This window comes from Callorhinus ursinus, unplaced genomic scaffold (assembly GCF_003265705.2).
Source record: "Callorhinus ursinus isolate GAN/ISIS: 27379988/994484 unplaced genomic scaffold, GSC_fseal_2.0 scaffold9, whole genome shotgun sequence".
In the NCBI taxonomy this organism is placed as follows: domain Eukaryota; kingdom Metazoa; phylum Chordata; class Mammalia; order Carnivora; family Otariidae; genus Callorhinus; species Callorhinus ursinus.
Genome location: NW_027397071.1, coordinates 64,017,195 through 64,037,341, shown reverse-complemented (window position 1 = coordinate 64,037,341; position 20,147 = coordinate 64,017,195).

The following is a 20,147-nucleotide window of genomic DNA, read 5'->3' as shown; positions in this document are numbered from 1 at the left end:
CAAGGTAGCGATGAAATGGAGCCAGGTTGCTCAGGTTCATATGCCCCGCTCCAGCTTCTGTGACTTTGGGAAAGTTTACTTCTACTCAGTGTCTTTTCCTCTTCTATAAAATGAGGTTTGTGAGGATGACACAGGTTAGTTCCGATAAAGCTCCTAAGACAGTGCCTGGCACAGTGGCAGGGGCCCGTTAGTACCAGTTATTGATTTTTTTTAAAAGATTTTATTTATTTATTTGAGAGAGAGAGAGAGAACCAGAGAACACAAGCAGGGAGAGAGGGAGAGGGAGAAGTAAACTTCCTGCTGAGCAGGGAGCCCGATGTGGGGCTGGATCCCAAGACCCTGGGGTCATGACCTGAGCCCAAGGCAGACGCCTAACTGACTGAGCCACCCAGGCACCTCCCCAGTTATTGATTTGTATCGTTACTCTCGAGTTCCCCCTCTGATGGCTGATCTGGGTGTCCCAGCCTCCCCCTCCTCGTCCCTCCCTGCTCTGGGAAGCTCCAGTGTCTCTTGCTCTCTTGCTCTTCCCGGGGCAAAGCTGGCGCCCACCCACATTCCTGCTCCCATCTCAGGAGGGGGCTGCTCATTGGGTCCCTTCCCAGCATGTGTGGAGGGATTTAAGGCTGCCAGACACACAGCCTTTCTGGCCTAGCTCAGAGCCAGTAGGTGATGCCACTCTGTCCCCCACCCACCTGCCCAGACCATCCTTTTCTTCATCCTACAGACAAAATGCCCCTTGGGATAGACTTGGGATCCCACAAAGTCAGGGTAGAAAGGGGCCTCAGAAGGCACCCCACCTGCTCCATGCCCTTACCTCTTGCTCCCTACCCTGCAACAGAAAGCACCCAACCTCCAGTATGAATCTCAGGGCAGCCAGACTAATCTGTTTGCCCCTGCTGCTGGGGAAATGTCGAAGGGCCACTAGGTCTGGGTCTCCCCGGCAGGGGATGAGCCGGTATGCCCCTCCACAGTCACCGCTGGGCAGACAGCCTTGGAGCCTTTGCTATTTGAGGGATGTTTTGATAACCTCTGATGACTCCTCCCCTCCCTGCAAAACCCCACCTGATCACCGCGTGCTGTGGGCCCCCTCTTATCTCCTCTCTCTAAGCTCCCCATCCATTACTGGGCACGAGTATTATCTGAGCCTCCATGGACGGAGATTGATTTCTATGAACAATTGGAATAGCTGGCTGGTGACCCAATGTTGCTGCCACCAGGGTGGCTGGATCTTCAAAACTCGCAACCAGCTTTGCCTCTCTCTCTCTATTCCCACGGCTCTTGTCTGGCCCCAGCCCCCCTAACCTTTGGCACGGATCATGGTTACAGTTTTCTGACAGCGCTCCCTGCCAAGCTTCTTGCTCCTCTCCCCCCCCCACCCTACATCATCCACTCCCAGCCAGGCCCTACAGAGCAGCCAGACCACTCTGTAACTCGAAGCTTCCTAGAGAGCACCCTGACCTTGACTTGTCATGGAGGGCCTTCCTGATCAAATCCCAATTTAACTATTCAGCCTGGCTGGTAGCAATTCACCCTTATGTTCCCGAAGTGCAGTCAGAGGAGGTCTTCGCCCAAGCTGCTCCCTCTGGGTGTGCTTATTCATTCAGTCATTCGTTCAGTCAACCACGGTTGGGCACCTGCCTTGTCCAGGCCTCCCATGGCACACTAAGAAGGTGGACAGGAATAAGGCACAGACCTTGTCCTCAGGGAACCCATGCTGGTGGGAGAGGCAGATCCATAAACAGGCCACCTGTAATGGAATGAGATGGATGGGGTGGGGAAGTCTCAGAGGGTCCTAACCCACCCTGGGGTTAGTAGGGAAGGCTTCCTGGACGAGGGGGCAGAGTGGGGTCCTGGAGGAAGAGAAAACTGGCCAGATAAGCAAAACTGACAGTATTAAACAATACTGCCCTCTTGAACCAGACCATTTCAAATGCTGCTTCCTCCAAGAGTTTTTCCTTAATTGGCAAGACCTATACTGCCCTCCCTCCAGCTCCCTGGGCACACTGCTGTTGCGGCACATAGGGCCCCACACTTAGAAGAGCCCCACACTTGGTTTAATTCTCTGCTGGTGCTGGTTTGAAATTATTTATAATTTCAATAATTTTCAATTTTTTTTAAGATTTTACTTATTTGTCAGAGAGAGAGAGAGAGCGCGCGCGCACTCGCGCGCACAAGCAAGGGGGGGGCGCAGGGAGAGGGAGAAGCAGACTCCCCGCTGAGCAGGGAGCCCGATACTGGCTCCATCCCAGAACCCTGGGATCATGAACCGAGCCGAAGGCAGATGCTTAACCGACTGAGCCACCCAGGTGCCTCAATAATTTTCATTTTTCACTAGGTCCTTACAAATTATGTAGCTGGTCCCTTCTCCCTCAGCTCTTGTCACTTTCAACCTCGGGTTATGTTTATACTCCCCAAATGCCTTGTCTTTTCCTTGGGGAGCACTTGCAATCCTGGGTGGGTCTGACTCTGTTGTCAGGGTTCGGCACAGAGGCAGGCACTGAAGAAGCCTCTCTCTGTGAAGATTTGGGGGAATGAGTCCCCACCGGAACACTGCCGGCTCATCCAAGCCAGGACATCTTCCATGGAGAGAGGTGTGGTCCAGCATGCATGTGGTCCAGGAGTTTGGAGACAGGAGAGATGTCTGTGGCTGGAGGTGACAGGAAGTGTTCCCCAGAGGACCCTCCAGTGCTCCCCTGCCCAGTGTCCCTTCTCAGCTGAAAGTCCTTCCTGGTACCCAATTGCAGTTGTTCTTGCTACACTGATACCCTCCTCCCTTCTCAGGGCCTCTGAACAGGCCTCTGGGCATAACAGAGAGAAGCTGGGAGGTAGGATGACAGCACCTTAATTTCCCTGCTAATTACAAGTGCTGGGAAGAGGGGTGCTAAATGCCAGATAATTATCCAGGAGGAGACACGCGCCAGACTCTTGGCTGCTCCCAGCCCCAGGAATTTGCCTTTAATGGTTTCCTTTTCTTCCTTAAAAAAAAAAAAAAAAAAGATAAAAAGAGTTAAGGCCTGGTCCTCTCTCTCCTTAGCCTTAGGAGGTAAAGAAAGCGGTCCCTTTCTTAAAGCCCTCTCCTTACCAGGAGCCGAGATCCAGACCGTCCACATTGGGTCTGGGGAGAAGGTCTGAGGATTGGATCAGCAACCGTGTTCCTACTTGAGTTAGGCTGAGGTTGTGGAATGGGGTGGGCGGGAGGAGGAGCCCCAGCCCTCTCCTCCCTGCTCCTCACCAGCAGACACACGTACAGGTACACACACACACACACACACACATGCACACACGCACACGCATGCACACCATCACCACCATACCACCACCACGGCTCCACTTTTGAGAAGGGGCAACCTAAAGCTGATGTCTTGTTCAGGGTTGCATGGCCCGAGGAGACAGGGAGGCATCCCCTGTGGTCCCCTCTGTGGGCTCTGCCACTCATCCTGAGGGCAGTGTCACCCAGCTGCTTGGACTCAATCCTGGGCTCCACTGCCTGCCAGCTTCAGGCGGAGCTTGAAAGACTCCCAACAGGAAGCTATTAAGTTGATGAGCATTCTTGTGGTCCTGGATTGATACAGGGACGTTCTGTTTTGTAAAGCTGTTGTAATTTCCATAATAACATTTTCCTCCTCTTAAATAAACTTGGACCCCAGCCCGAAGAATGTGGCTGGCTTTGCCTGGGGAATTCAAGACCTGAGATCATGGAGGGAACACTCCCTGGAAAGGTGGGGAGGGGAAAAGGAGAGCCACAGCTCCCCCAGCCCCAGGGCTGGAGCTCAAAAGGGCCACTGGAGTCAGGCCGAGCAGGAATCTCAGAAGGACCCGTAACTCAGCTCGGGCGACCCGGGCACTTCTATCTTCCCGAGTGTATTCCTTTTACAACACAGAGAGGCAGCCTAGGACGGTGGCTAAGAATAGGGACTCTCAGTTTCAATTGTAGGACCACTATAGACTACTTGTGTGAGGTTGGGAAGGTCCCTTAACCCCTTGTGCCTCAGTTTCCTTGTCTAAAATATAGGATAATAATAGTACAGAATTTACAGGAACACTGTGAGGCTTAAATAAGATAATATATATAAAGGGCCTAAGTACAAAGCATGTGCTCAACACATCTTTAAGAGAAATCCACACAAATGGCTGTCCCATAGGTAATTTTACAAATCTAAGTTTCTCAGGTTCTAGAGTCAGGGAATAATAAAATCTTAGCATAGTCAAGTGACCGGGGGAAAAGGCCTTAAGGTAGTAAAGGAATCATATGCTAATTAGCAATATGGAGTCTGATTCACAGCATTCCGGTCTATGACAGATAGTACTCACATCTTAAGGTCTTAAAGGTTGGCCCAACACTGGCTGTCTAACCTTTGCCCTCATATCTCCATGACCATGAGTCCACTACCTCTGAAGTTTGGCTCCTGGGAAGTTGTTTTTTTTTTTTTTTTAAGATTTTATTTATTTATTTGAGAGAGAGAGAGCGAGTGAGAGAGAGAGAGAGAGAGAGAGAGAGAATGAGCAGGGGGTAGGGGCAGAGGGAGAGGGAGAAGCAGGCTTCCCGCTGAGCAGGGAGCCTGATGTGGGGCTTGACCCCAGGATCCTGGGATCATGACCTGAGCCGAAGGCAGATGCTTGCTTAACCGACTGAGTCACCCAGGCACCCAGGGAAGTTAATGCTGAATACAGATCTGCCTCTTGTCAGCCCCTGGTGGTCTTAGCTCTCCCTGGGCCCCCAGCGTGTGTCTGCTTCCTCCTCCCATGAGAGCCCTGAGAGATTGGGAGAGGTGGGGACATCCAGGTCTACCCAAAGCCTGCTCTTCTCTGAGCTGCTTTCTCTCAGACCCAGGCTTTCCCTCGTGGCACGGATACGCTGCCTTGGTGCCTCTGACCATGGCAGGCCCAGTGGGACGTCTGTCACCCTTGATTATCTTTGAACTTGGTCCAAGACCACGTTCTTTCCGGCAGGTGAGCTTCTCTGAGGCTCATTTCCTGGAGCCCATTCCTGTGAATGATTACAGGAGTGAGCGCGTGCGTGTGCGTGGGCCCTTCTGTGTGCAGATGTGTAAAGGTGGGGAAAGGAGCTTTGAGGCTAGATCTCAGAAGTTAAGAACACGAAGACTACAGAGGGGAAAGAGAGGAAATGAGGCGGCTGAAAGTCCTTCCAATGGGAGACCAGCCCAGTGCCCGCGCCGTCACTGAAGTGACCGCCCGGCAGCAGGCTGGGAAGGTCCTGACTCACATGCCTTCCACCTGCAGAACATCCACAATTCCCATGACTGTGTCAGTTTTCCCACTCCCATTTATTTTTAAAAGAAGCAAACAGTCAGCGGGTGGAGGCCCATGAGCCCCTGATGCTAGTGTGACTGAGCTGAAGTTAGTTCTCCCAAACACACCCGCGGCATGTTGGTGGGGGTTGGGAACGATGCACAGGACGGTATGGGTGTGCTGTGCCCCATGGTGCCTGGCCAAGGGGCAAGTTGGGGCCAAGATCCAGCCAGTGCTCTGCTCACCAGACACCCTCCCTGGCGTGCAGCTAACCAGAGGAAGGGGCATCTTTTTCTAAGGTACACACAGGCGTCTTAAGGCCTAGCAGCAGGCGAGGGGGCGGTGGTGTGGGTGAAGAAATCATAAAAAATGTAGGCCCAGGAATATAGGAACTGGGAAGGGAGACAAGTTTCTTTTGCTGTGAGAGGCACAGGACTGACTCGAAGTCAACCCCTCTCCTTGAGAAGCTCCAGTCGAATTCAGGAAACATCTCAACAGACGGTGATGAGCCGCCACAGGAGCCCCGAGGAGGTCGGGATGGGGTGCTGGAGGATCAGAGCACAGCAGATAGGAGAGGCCCGGAGGGGAGGCCTCAGCAACATGGGATGTTGGGGAACAGGGAACGCGATACTGTGATTAGTAAGAAATATGTATCTGGTCATTCAGATGGCCAGAAGATATTCCTCTTGTAATTCTGGTCTTCATCCACAGCTCTCAAAACCCTTGGAATTTCCTGAATAAGAGCAAGAGGAGCTTCTTTTATCATAACATTTGGCCTCCTGTCCTCAGCTTCTGAAACCCCTTCAGAGCCATCAAAGTGAATGGGTGGCCTGTTAGTCCTAACAAGCCCCTTCCCACCACAACCGGCTTCATGTTAATGAGATGACTTTTGGACAGCACTTAAGGATGGGGGATGGTTGCCAGGGGAACCAACAGAGAAGAGAGGGTTGGAACTTTCAGTCCCACCCCTGGTTGAATCAACTGCCAACTGCCAAGGATTAATCTAGCCTTCGTATGAAATGAAGCCTCCATAAATACCCCAACAGGATAGGTTCCAGAGAGCTTCCAGGCTGGGGAAGCCGAACGCTTTCACGTGCCACCATGCTATGCCCCAAATCCCATGAGGACAGAAGCTCCTCTGTTCTAGACCTCGCCCTACATATCTCTTCATCTGGCTCTTGGTTCGTATCCTTTAATATCCTTTGTAATAAACCAGTAATCTAGTGAGTAAACGGGCTTCCCGAGTTTTGTGAGCCGCTCTAGCACATCAATTCAACCCAAGGACAGAGTGGTGGGACCCTCTAATTTATGGTGGGCCGGTCAGAAGTACAGAGACAATCTGGACTTGGGATCAGCCTCTGAAATGGAGGCAGTCTTGTGGGACTGAGCCCTTAACCTGTGGAATCGGATGCTGCCTCCAGGTTGATAAGGTCAGAATTGAGTTGAGCTGTCGCGCTCCCCGCCCACCCTGTGTGGGAGAATTGTTTGGGGCTGTGGGAAACTCCCCCTTAGCCCTCGCCCTCAACACACACAGATTGGAATTGGGTGTGGGAATCATTTAAGGAGTGATTTAGCTTCCGGCACGGGGCTTAGCATGAAGAAGGCCCTACACACGTCTTTGACAAATGAATAAGTAGTTGGATGAAGGTGCACGGGTGATGGTGGGGAACCGGAGGGAGGTGGACAGGGCCTAGATTTGGAGGCCCCCGCGGCCTCTCTGTGAAGATGCTCAGATGTTTCTCTTGTTGGTGATGGAAAGCTATTGAGGGACATGATCAGATTTGGTGGATGATCCCTGTGGCAGAGGTGAGGATGGGGCTCTGAGGGGTGAGACTGGAGCAGGGTCACCATCAGCCACATGGGTTGTCACCGCCCCATGGCAAGCCTTGAGCTAGGAGCTGAGTGGATGGGACTGGGCAGACCGTGGTGCAGGTGAGGCTTGAAGGCAGAGCTGGACACAGGGCTGAGCTGCCTGTGTGGCTAGAGGAGGTGCCGGAGGCAGAGACACCCCTGGGTGTTCCTCAAGTCTGGCCCCTGTGGGTGTGGGCCTTCTTCTCCACTGGCAAGACCCTTACCTGCCCAGACCTGAGCCCGCAGGTCCGAAGCAGCAGCTGGAGTCACTCCCAGCATGGACATGAGATAAGCTCCTTCCTGATTCCAGAGCTCGGAATCCAGGGACCTCTTGAGTCGCCAAGTCAGCAGCTCTGTACCATAACACCTGCATGCTCCCACAGGAACTTCTGGAAAGCAGCGTCCTGGTGGCTGGGTTCTATGGAAGAGGAGCTGGAGGCTCAGCTAGGCAAGACTGGCAGTGGTAGAAAGCAGGGATGGGCACTGGGAATCCGAGAAAAGCAAAGCCTGAGAGAAGAAGATGCTGTTTGAACCCCAGCTCTGCCAAGTGACCGTGACCAGGTCACCACCCCCAACCTGCCCAAATCTGGAGAGCTTAGAGGACAGCAGTTCAAGGCAGGAGAGCAAGAAGCTCTGCAGCCCTTTCACTTCCCTGATGAGGACTTGAGGTGCAGGGCTTTGCAGCCTGCTTTGGAAGAGGCAGGTGGGTGGAAGGTATGTTTGGAAAAGGACAGGTATCTGAAGCACAAGGCGAGATTCTGGGTGGACGTGTCCCAGGAGCAAGGAGGGGGCAGCAGGTGTGTGAAGGAGGCAAGGGCTGAGGCCACAAGACCATTCTGTCTTCCTTATTTTCTGCAGCTTGGCATTCTCCACGCTCCGTGATCATCCTCACCAGCGTCTGTGGCCACGACTCTAACGTAGCTTCCCCTTCCCTACCCCAGCCTCGACTCCAGCTCCTTACTCTTCTCCAAACACCTCCCTCTCTCTCTGCCTGCACCTGTTCGCTCATCCCACGTTCCCTCCCTCACGTCTTTCCCCATCTGCTTCCGAATGCCCACCCGCCTCCAGCTCATGTGCCTCCCCTGGCCGGCAGCCCTTCCCCCCCTGAAGCCCCTCTTCCCGCTTCAACTAAAGCCTTGAACCATGTCTCCCTTCCTCACTTAGGAGACACTCTGTTTCGCCCTGAATCTTCATTATCTGTGCCCATGTGACAGGAGTCTGAGGGCCCGGTTTGAATCCCTGCTCTTGAGAGCGGTGCAAATGTGGGCACAGTCCTTAACCTCCTGAAGCCTCCCTGCCTCATTCCTAAAATAAGGATACGTGCCTTTGAGACGGGCCAACCCTCTGGGCCTGCAAGCCTGCGACGGCCCCAGGGTGTGCCTGTCGTCCTCGGCTACTGACTAATAGTGCCCCCTTTCACTCCCAGGAGGGTCTCGGTCTGTATGACACAGTACGTGCACGCCCTATGCCGGAGGCTCTCGTGAAGATGAGGTGAGGTGCTCGGCCAGACAGTCCACGAGAGGTCCCTAGCAGAGCCCGGAACCCAGGGAGTACTCATGACAGAGTCACTGCCGCTCCCTCCTGCCCGGCACACTGAGCTCCTTGAGGGAGACTGTCTGATTTCTGATGTGGCTACAATTCCCAGATGAGAATGGCCAATTATCCAAGAATTTAGAGTACAATCAAGTCTAATAAATGCTGAAATGATGTTCAGGTTGACTCTGCCTTTCATGACTCAAAAGCCTGTCAGCGAGGTCATCACTCACCTCCTTTTGTCCCCGTGCTGTGGCCCGGGAACAGGGGAGCCACGTTTCCTGTGCGCCTACTACGTGCAGAGCTTTCTGTTTCTGCCACAGAATCCTCACACGCATCCGGGCGGTGGTGGATGCTGAAGGCCTGTGGCCCTTATGGAGTGGCTCTGTTTCAGGACCCTCAGGAGCAGGGTCGGGAGTGGAGGAGGAGGAAACAGTGAGGCACGGGAGGGAATCCAAGCTGTAAAAACCACTAGAGCCTTTTAATGCAGCTGGTGACATGGATGCAGTTGAATCCGTATTTGCGAAAGATCATGTTGGCCCTGGTGTGGGGGGCCTGGAGGGGAGTGAGGCCGGCCAGGAGAGGAGAGGACTGTAGCGCTCACCCGGGGTGGGTGGGGATGAGGAGGGGCGGGGCCAGCAAACTCAGTCGGCCGATGCAGGGTGGTGGTCCTCAGGGTGCTGAGCACGATGCCTGACACACATTCGTTATTCGTGTGGAATAACAATAGCATCATTCGTTATGAAAATCGTAGTAAGAATAATACTAGCACCCATTTGCTGAGCATCATGTTGTGTGATGTGCATTTTATCCACATTTTTTCCCTTTAATCCTCAAATCCTATCAAGTAGGTGCTAGGACCAGCCCCGTTTTACAAAGGAGGAAACGGAGGCCCCGAGAATTTAGATGTTTTGTCCAAAGTCACACACAACTGAAAAGCGACAAATCCAGGATTTGGAGGCACAACGGTCCAACTCCAGAGTGTTTGCTGTCATTAAGCCTCCACACCAACTGCCTTGGAGGAACTTCACCGTCCTGGGCACGGAGGAGAGACCCAGCAGGAGAAGCCCATCACGGAGAGAGAAGAGCTCCCTGGGAGCTGCTGGCCCAGCCTCTGGCCCCTGCAGTTGCCTCCCACAGACACAAGCCACAGCTGACCTGGGGGGCCGAGGGGTTTGGTTCCAGAGTTGGGTTCCCTGGTGCTTTGAGGATCATCTCTCTTCCTTCCAGTTCCGAGCAACACAACCATCCAGCTGCCTCCAGAGACCACCATCTCTCTTCTAATTGGTGGAAAATTGGTTGCTAACTGTCAGGAAATCGCCGATTTTCCATCCATTACTGGAGGGACCAGGGCTGTGTAGCTGTGGGGGCCTCTGGGTGGGAAGCAGATGCTGATTAGGCCTTGCAGTTAACGATTAGGTTCGTGGACCTCCGCAGGCAGTCCTCCCAGACTGCTTATTAACTCCCTGCGAAGACCCACTGGGTAGGAGATACTGGTTAAGTGGAACGCAGAGCCACAAAAGCATTACTATTCATTAGGCTTTGGTTGTGGGGAGGGAGGAGACCAGGAGAAAAAACGGTGGCCTCGATCCAGGAATGTTAAACAGCCCCATAAGTTGGCAGAGAACTTTATAATTGCTGCTATTAAAATATATGTATTTATATAGGTGATTTGTTGAAGGAAAGAATTTCGGCATTCAGGGGCAATCCCTGCTATGATCTCATCCCAGGATTAAGTTGTTAGGGACTAGATATTAATTAAGGCTAAGGGCCTCAATCCCTTCCTAATTAGCTCATGGAGTATAATTTGCCTGCAAATGCTACTGTTACAATCACCTTGAATTTGTCTGGAGCTTTCCCTCCAGCTGGATTGGGTGAGCTTTGCGCCATTATGGGAGCAGGGAGGAGAGGAGGGGCAGGAGGCGCGGGTTCCTCTCGCACGCTGCCCCTGACTCTTGAGGAAGGGGCTTCTTTCTCCAGTTTCCCCACCTGCAGCGAAGGGGTCTTAAGGGAAGGAGGAGACACATGTCTGAAAAGCCCTTTCCAACTGGGACGTTCTAAGACCCACAGTTAGTAAAGTCAATGCTGGCCCGAGCCTGGGAATATACTGCCGCCCAGACTCTTCTGGGTTCTTCACAAACGGAGAAATCCAAAGGCCTTCCCTTAAGGGGAGTCAGGGAGTTCGTTTTCCTATGGGTCCCAAACTTTAACTGTCAGCAGGGTTTTTTCCTGAAGCTCAGGAAATGAGGGCATCGTCAGGCTCGGTGACAGGTAGACCTGTACAGCCAGCAGTTCTCACCCAGGTGGACCCCTATGTCCCCTGACCAGTTCATCTTCGTTCCCATGTTCGTGCTCTCCCTGCTCCAGAAATTCTCCGCTTTTGCTCACTGCCTTCTCTACCAGGCAAACTCCTATCCAGCCCTTAGCACCTAACTCAAATGACCCTTGTTTACTGAACCTTTCCCGATTGTCCCAGGCAAGGCTAGTTAGGCCCTCCCCTAGATTTTGCTGTTCTAGAATCCTCTAGTCAAGCCTTCAGCTAACCTGCCTTGGTCTCACTATCAGACTGTACCCTTCTTGAGGGTAGGACAATCCGTCGTCTGAATCAGCTTGAAATCTGCAGAGCCCATCCCAGAAGAGGTACCAAAGTTGGGGGGGGGGCTTGCTTTAGGTTTTTGGATCATGCATTTCTTTGAGGAAGGACTCCTAGAACTTTGCCTCTGGTGTGCATAGGAAAATGGGCTTTGAGGGCAGGGGACACCCTGGTCCTCGGATGGTCTCTGGGCTGTGGGCCTAGATCCTGTTTTCTTGGCCTTAGCAAGGCACTTAAGAGGGGATCCTGCTCAGGGCTTCTGGGCTTGAGGAGGATGGTTGGGAAGGCAAGGCCTATACCTTCCTCCCCCTCCTCCTGAAATCCCTGACACAGACCTGAGTGCCCAGATGAGGCTCAGGGGAAGAAGTCAGGCTGTGTTGCACTGAATTCCACTGGCTGTAAGGGACCCCACAAAAGAGACTGAGACAGGCCATTCAAACCCAGGCCCCCCTGGCAGAGGAGCCTGCCTGCAGCTCCCCGGGCTGGGGGCTGGGGATGAAGAGAAAGAGAGGTGCTGCTGACTGGGAATATAAACAGATTCCAGGAGGGCTTACCAAAATTCCTGGATGACAGATCCCTAGCAGGTAACAGGTCATTAATAACCATGAAAGATGATGAGGAGGATGATAATAATAATTAATAATAATACCTCCAAGAGGGCTTTTATACTTTTAAAAGCTTTTTTTTTCTTGCCACTATCTCATTGGATAGTTGCCACCCGCTTGGAGGAGGGTGCGGATGCTCCAGAAGGTGAGGGGACTTGCCTGAGGCCACACAGCTCGTTGAGAGCAGAGCCGGCACCACATCTGAGGGGCCACCCCAACTCCCTCTCCAGGACTTCTCAGAGGAGGGTGGGGTACACTATTCAGTGAGCCCATCGTCATGCAGCTTCTGTAAGTTTTTCACTCCAAGGTGTGCTCAGGGTCCTCACCTGCCTGTCCACCATCTGCCACGTGGCACCGAAGATGGGTCTTCCCCTCCCTTCAGTTTGTGCGAGGTGGTGGGGGTTGGATATTCTGGGCAGTCAACCTCTTAGATCGGCTGTCTCCCCTCTGTAGAGGAGGTGGTGGGAGTAAACAGCAGCTCCCTGCCTGGCACGTAATGAGCCCTGGACACAGGAGTTTGGGGCAATGCCCAGGGAGAGCAGCCCCCAACCTGAGACACTCCAGGCTGATGTGGAACAGGCGGAGGGGGCAGTTTGTGGTCCTCTGGTGGGCTGGCCGCCGTTCTCCCACCCGGGGCTGTCCCACCTGGGTCTTGTGGACCCTCGTGGACTTCTGGGGAGCCTTCCTCCAGTTTCATGCACTCTGCAACAGTTCCCTACAAAGTAATTGGTGATCTGGGGTGTCCAGTTAGATCCCAAAGGGGCTATTTTACAAGTTAAGTGAGGTTTTGGAAATTTTGTGAATTCACCAGAGGTGCTCACTTCTTCAGTGTGCGGGGATATTTGTTCTGAAGCTATTTCCTCTTGTTTTGTCCTTGTTTTGCACTACCCTGAACTTTGGAGCGCTTGTTCTCTAATGAAATCCCCGTCCCCCTTGGGGAGTGAAGGGGACCAGTGCTGCCATCTACAGACAGAAAAGTGATTAGGTTCGTTTTAAGAAGAGCTTGGTTAAGAGCAGAGGAGATGAGAGACATAGCTGCCCATCCCAACCACCTTCCTCATCTTATCACCCTAATATTTTAGAACCTGTCATTATTTACCACAGTAGTTTTCAGATGTCCCACCTTAATAGAAATTTCTGGTTTCACACCGGGATGCGTATGGTGCCATTTTCCTTTGGGATCAGGACTGGAGCCCCAACACCATTACCGTGCTTTGTGTAGGGCCCAGAATGATTAGGTTTCTGTTCTTTCACTGCTCATTATGTACTGTGGAATTGCTTTGGTATTAGATCAAGATCTGTGAAGGGCCTGTGACGTTTTGGTTGAACAGATCCCATTGAGATGGGATGACCCAAAGAAAAGTACCAGGAATGAGCCAAATGGGGAATTTCTGTTCTTGTAGATCAGTGGGCTCAGAGAAGCTTCCTCCACATACAACTTGGGCCAGTTCCCAGAGAGCCAAGGGGGCATGTTCTGGGGTCAGAGATGCAATCTGGCTAGTGTGAGAGCAAGGAAGAGAGATGGGAGTCCCTGCACTCCGGGTGTTGGTGACATTGTGATTTACTACCAGCTTTCTATGGCCACAAATATTGTGAACAGTAAGTGAACTTGCACTAGACAACCTGGGGGGACAGAGCAAACATAGACTGAGAAAAAGCAAGCATGTATAAACTATTCTTAAGGCAACATATGCTAGAGCATCACAAGGAAACCTACAGAATTTTCTTTGTGTATCAAGGGAGGAAATGGGAGCTCGGAATGGATAAGTGCCATGCCCAGGGTCCCCCAGCAGGCAGAGGGCAGAACTAGACCAGAACCCAGGCTTCCTAGCTCTTCACCACAGGCTCACTTGGAAGGCTTTCATGGGAGGTGACCTCCGGCAACAGGACCTCGCTCTCCACCCAAAGCTCCCTTTCCCTGAGGGCTATGGAGATGAAGCTTAATCTTTAATGAACTGGCTTTCAGTTTAACTTCTCTTTTGGCAATGATTAATACCCGGTGACCTAGCCTGGCCTTGGGTGATCCTGACCAGGACTGACCCATGAGAGCGCTGATGGCCTCCAGGTCCAGATGTGGGCTGCTGTGCAGCTGGATGAGGTTCAAGGGGAGCTGGGATGGCTTCCTACATAGTAGAATCTCTTCTGTCCTGTGCCTGGAATTCTATCATTAGATGTCTCTCCTTGGAAATAGGTTGGCCCAAATGACCTCCCCTGGTCAGGGGAGCTAGGAAACAAATTATGTTTAAAATACTCATTGGGCTGTTGATTTGACAGTTCTGAGGCCCAGCAGCTCAGAGAGATTATAGGATTCTCAATTTGTAATCAAAGGTAGTGTGATGGCAAAGGATCCAGAGCAAAATGAGACTTTAAGCTTCTTATGGGCAAGGATGGGGTCTGGAGAGCAGAGACACATGGGGAGAGAGCTCTGAGACTTGGAACTGGAAAGACTTCAGTGCAAAGTCTAGCTCCGATAGTCATTGGTTGTGAGAGCTTGTGTAAGCCCGTGGGCCTCAGTTTCTTTGCCTAACAAGTAGAAAGAGAAACTCCTCCCTCTAGGCTCCGTAGAGGATGAAAGAGGGAGTGCACGGAAAGTATCTGATCTGGAGGAGGCACACACTGGGTAGTGTTTCTGCCCCATTTTCTCCCTGCTTGGACTCGCTTTAGCTGGCCCTCTGCAGGAAGGTAGGGAGGATTCCAGGTTTATCGGCAGAGGAGGATATTTCTTGTGTGCTCTGGGATGCTTACAAGAACTGGTTCTCTCCCTCTGAGACTGGATAGTTAGCCAGGCATCAGGGCTCCATCTTTTCCTTCCCCTGGAGCCAGTGGAACCACTAGGCAGCGCGAGGGTCACCTCCCTCATCTCCCTGGGTCTGCCTACCTCTCCTGATGACTGTAAATTTTCTGAGCTGAGAAAGTGCCTCGGTCCGAGTCCATCGGAGCCTCTTGCCTCTGGTTTCTTTTTCGGTTTTCTGTCTTAGCACCCACTGGCCCCAGCACTGGGGTCAGCGGCAGCACCCCACAGTGCTGCCTCCCGGGCGCTCTTGCATGTTGGCATCCCTGGCTTGGGGACTCCATCCATCAGTCACCGGCCCAGCCTGTAGGGGCTGCTCCCTGATTGAGCAGTCTCATCGTGACCAGATGAGACCACTAAATGGAATAGGGTCACCCCCTCGCTCTCTGCTCCCGCCGTGTGGGGCTGCCCTCAATTGCCTGGAGACGCCCTCCTCTTTCCTGTCTTGGTGTCTTCTCGCTGGAGTATCCTTCAGCTCTGGTGTCGCTTCCCTGATGCTTCGACTCCAGGCCCCTCTGCCCGTGGCTTCCCTCCACCAGCTTTCATGCTCCGCCTGGGGTCTAGTTGCCCTCCTGTCTCCTACAGACAGAGAGCTCTGAGAGGAGTTTCCAAGTCCCGGTCTGGGGCTCAGTGCCCAGCGCCATGTTCCTGGCACCACTGAGATGGAGTCCGTGTGAACGTAGGAAAGTGGCTCCCCTGACCTCAGCAGGGAGGATCGATTGCGAGGCCTGGGCTGGGGGGCAGGCAGGCTGAAGTGGGGAACCATGGAGCCCCCAGCGGAAGCCATGGCTCCTTCTCTGTTTTGGTTTTGCTTTTGTGGGCTTTTCATTTCAGAAGTTAATCTAGTTAACGCCAACAATGTCATTTCGGCAAGCCAGCAATTTCCTTTTGCCCTTTATTTGATGAGCCCCCGCCCCCACCCCCATTTCTATAATAAAGGCCTGCAGGTGGGTAATTACAGAGGTGTGAAGTAGGAGTGCTGGGCCAGGGCCAGCTGAGCATTCTGGATCATCCGTTGGGAAGGCTTCTGGGGAAGGACCCAGCCCCACTATTCAGGTCCAGGTAGGGAAATTGAAGCTTAAGAGAAGGCAAGGAACTTTTATAAAGCTACATAGCAGTAGAAGGTGGGGCCAGAGCAGGAATCCAAGTCCGTAACCCCCAGCTGGGGTCCTTTTCACTACTCAGTGCCAATCCTTCCCCCTAATTCTGGAGAGCATGCCATAGGGGTTCCCACCTGTCGTCAGTCCATCTGTCCTCCCAACTATCCACCTACTCATCCATCCATCCATTCATCCATCCATTCATCCATCCATTCATCCATCCATTCATCCATCCATTCATCCATCCATCCATCCATCCATCCAACCACCATGTATTCTATAGATTCTTACTGAAAGCCTACTATGTACAAGGAATTGTGAATACAGCAGAGAACAAGACGGTCAACTCTGTGCTCATAGATGTCATCTCTGGATTACAGTCTCACACTCAGCCTGATGGAGGCACACCATGGGAACAGATGATCTCAATATAGGGTGGCAAGTGCTATGTTTGTTGTAAGCCTTGGGTCCCTTCTTCTCCATACGGGACCATAGAGAACTGTTCAGAGGAGGGAACAGGGCATTGTAATGAATCCTGAAGGACAGGAAAGAGTACAAAAGGTAGTATGCTAGGACATGAAAATTTTTTAAAGAATCTGGAGGGATATTTCCCCAAATGTTAAAAGTGTTCATCTCTGGGGAATGGGATTTTCAGGGTAGTGGGTGGGAGGGGTAGGGGACAAATTTTTACTTTCTATTTTCTGTCTTTGGTGTTATTTCAATTAAAGTGTGTATAGATTAGCATTTTATTCTCTTCTATCTATTCCAAATATATGTGTATTTGGAAAAAATAATAGAGGATATTTAAAGAACATTAAATGGTGCTCAGTGTGACAAGTGCGGAGTGTTGGAGGGAGCGAGGGGAAATATGAGGCCATGGAGTTTGGCTGGAGTCAGTCTGAGAAGGTCCTAAGGTGCTGGGCTAAGGAGGCTGGCTTTTAACCATAGGGGCCCATGGAAGGAAGAGCAGAAGCCACTTCCACAGAGCCTAGCAGTGCCTGGTACATACAGATGCTCAATTAACCCAGACCTGATGTGGACTGAATGGGGGTGGCCAGACAATGTGGGATCATCTAAGGTTTGAAACAGAGGCAGTGAAGGTTTGGAGCTTTGCCACTGTGTGCTGGTGGCCGTGGTGAGGCAGTGGGGAACCCGCTATGGGAAGACGTGTACCTGTAGAATGGGTAAAGTGGTACGGGGAACCCTAAATGAAGAGAGAAAAGAATGCTGTGGTTTCTTCTCAGACCAGAGGAGCCTGGAATGGGTCCAGAGCTATGAACTTGGGTTATAAGCTGACAACCATGGGGAGTCCTTTTTCTTATGTTAGAAAATTCTCAGGACCTAGGCTTTTCCAGACCAGATAAGGGTCTCTGGTGTCCTCAGTGGCCACGAACCAGTAAAAGCAGGCCACCATCCCTTCTGCCTCCTGGGTGTGTTTGCTCTGATCTCTCTTCCCTTCAGCGCAGCTTCAACACTACAGCGGGACGAGCCTCCAAGCATGCAGCTCTGACCACCGCCTCCTTACTTGCATCGCTCAGGATAAAGCGTAGTCCCCTCCCATTGGCTCCAGAGGCCTTTTTGATCTGTTCCTCATGTATCCCTCCAACCTCACCTCCCACGATCCCTTCCTCAAAGCCTACTTTTCAGCCAGCTCCCTTGCTCTCAGTGACTGAGCGACTCCCTGCTTCTCTGTCTCCCTTTGCCTGGATCAGCTTTTCCTTTTCCTTGGGATGATCCTACCCCGATGCCCTCTTTCTACCCCCCATTGGCCCGATGAACATCTAGCCCTCTTTTAAGGCTCCATTTTTGTTTTTTTTTCCTTCTGAAGCCTTTTCTGATCACATCCCACTACTGCGTATGCTTCACTCCTAAGGGTAGACCTGATCATGCCCTCCCTGGGGCTTTGTGGCCAAAATGCTCTGTACGCTCAAATAGATTTACTGGTAAGGCACCACGGCACCTCACTGGACTTAGAATTTGCATATCTGCCTCTCCCCTGCCACACTCCCCACCGCCCCCCTTGCCCCAGGCTATATAAGCTCTCCAATGTCAGGGACTATTTTCTGCTATCCTTAGCAGCTGGCACAGAGGCTGGAACATACTAGGTATTCAGTAAGTACTGGCTGAACCAATGCATGAATGAAGACAGTGTACCTCTGTAAGGATTCCCTCTTATAAAATAGAAAATCATATCACACCCCTACCTTCCCTCACCTCAAGGTGCCAGGAGGCTCTAAACAGCCCTGCAAGAGACAGCCTCCTGCCCTGGGAAGATGCCAGGCACGCACGCAGGAGGGCTGAGTTCTCGTCCTGATCCCTCTGCCCTTGCACAATCCCCTGTCCTTCTCTGGGCCTCAGTTTCCCCATGTGCACGGTCCTAGTGCTACTTCCCCACGTGGGGACTGGCCGTAGATAGGTTGTGAAGCTCAAAGATGAGACCAAAGCCACTTACTATACAAACTTCAGGTAGTACTGAAGTGTGAGCTGGCAGACATAGTCCCCGGCGAAGCAGCCACGCCTAGGCTTTTTTTTTGGGGGGGGGGTGCTCCACTCCCACCACTGATGGGGACCTGCTCAGAGACTCTTTCTACCCCCCTCCAGCTCACTCATGTTGTGGGGCTCAGAGAATGTTAATTATTAGGCCCAGCCCACCCGGAGAGCCCCAGATGAAAGCAAGCTCAGAGTGTAAAGTCTAATCGATGCCTTGTGCCTGGCGTCGGAGCCTCGGCTGGCTCTGCCTGGAGACGGATCATTAATCCAGACACTCCGACCTGGAACACCGGTCCCAGGAAGTCCCGAAACATTCCTGACCACCCACGGCTCAGCCAGGCAGCCCCACGAGGTGGCCAGCCGGCCTCTGAGTCTCAGCATTTTCGTATCAAAGCTAGATGACACGGAGAGCAGCTAGTCCAGACCCTCACCTGGGGCAGAAACCCAGGCTCAGTGTAGACGCTCACCACTGACAGTCTCTGGAGAGGTGTGTCGTGATGAACAGCCCTGGACCTGGAAAGGAAAGATCTGTGCGACTTTGGGCCTTGCTTTCCCCTTCTGTAAAAGTGGGATGAGGCTGCATCACTCTCAGGACTGATGTTAGGAATAAATCAGTTTGCTTGAAAGTTTTGTTTTGAGATTTATAGAAACGATATGCACGTGTGAGCTGTCATTATCATTGTTGTTGTTATGAGCTCCTGTTTCTGGGATGGATTCTTTATCCCCAGAGTCTTCTTCAATGACAACAGTTTGCTTCTCTGCTTGAAAACTTTTATATCCCTGGGGCCTCAAATATAAAGGCAGGACCCCCTTGCCTTGCACCTAAGGCCCTTCAAGTGGTAGCCACCATCCCCTCCTCAGCTGCCTCTCCAGCTTCTCCCTACCCATCAACTGCCTCCCAGACGCAGAAAACTGACCTTTGACACCCGCTTGGCCTGACACGTCTGAGCTCTTCACCCCTTTCCTCTTGAGTTTCCCATTTAAGGAAACTGACGTGGGCAGGTGGTCCTAAGATGCAATCAAGTGTCTTAGACAAGTCACAGTAGGCCCCGAGCAGAGACAGCGTTTCAGGAACTCTGGGGGTGCTTGAACCTTTGTCCTGGATCTCTATCCATGATCTTGTTATCTCAGGTAGGTCTTCGAAGCGAGTAGCTATGGACTCTGAAATAGAGAAGGACTCATGAGGTCAGGTTGCCCACAGGGAGAGGGGCGCTGGGGGCGCTGAAACTCCTCGAAGCAAGGAGTCCATGATGATCACAGACGAGGACGGAAGTGCAGAGCTGAGGAGGGTTGCAGGCAGAGGTACTGAAGTTTATGGGCAGGGAGAAACATGAGGGTCAATTTGGGAAAAAGATGAGTCTGTGGACCACCCTCCCCACTGCCTTATCGTGAGGTCTTCACTTAAAGGACAGGACATGGGGGCACTTCTCTGTCCTCATGGGCCCAGCATCAAGCTCTGCAAATATTGGATGCATGATAAACACTGCTTGAACTCCATTTCCCCCCTTCCATTTTACCCTTTTATTTTAAGCTCAAATCTTCCTCCTCCAGATGGAGTTCTCCCATATGGTTATAGAAACTGGATCAGTGGAAAGAGAAATTCTTGGATGTTGGAATTTCAGGAACGTTTCCAGGATGCCAAGAAAAATAGCTCTGTGATGAGCCAATGGCATCATGATGGCAGATCTGGAAAATAGATCTGATTCTGCCTGAGTTGCAGTCGTCTAGGATCCCAGAGACATTGAGGTCATCTGGTCTACTCCATGATGTTACAGATGGAGGAGCTGAGGCCCAGGGAAGGGAAGAACTCATTGGTGGCAGAGATAGGACTGAAACCAAGTCCTTTGGTTGCAGCCATTAACCTCACTCTGATCAGATGCCAGGCCCCTGCCGCCAGGCCCTGCTAAGAACTGTCTGACATGTGTAGCTTTGCC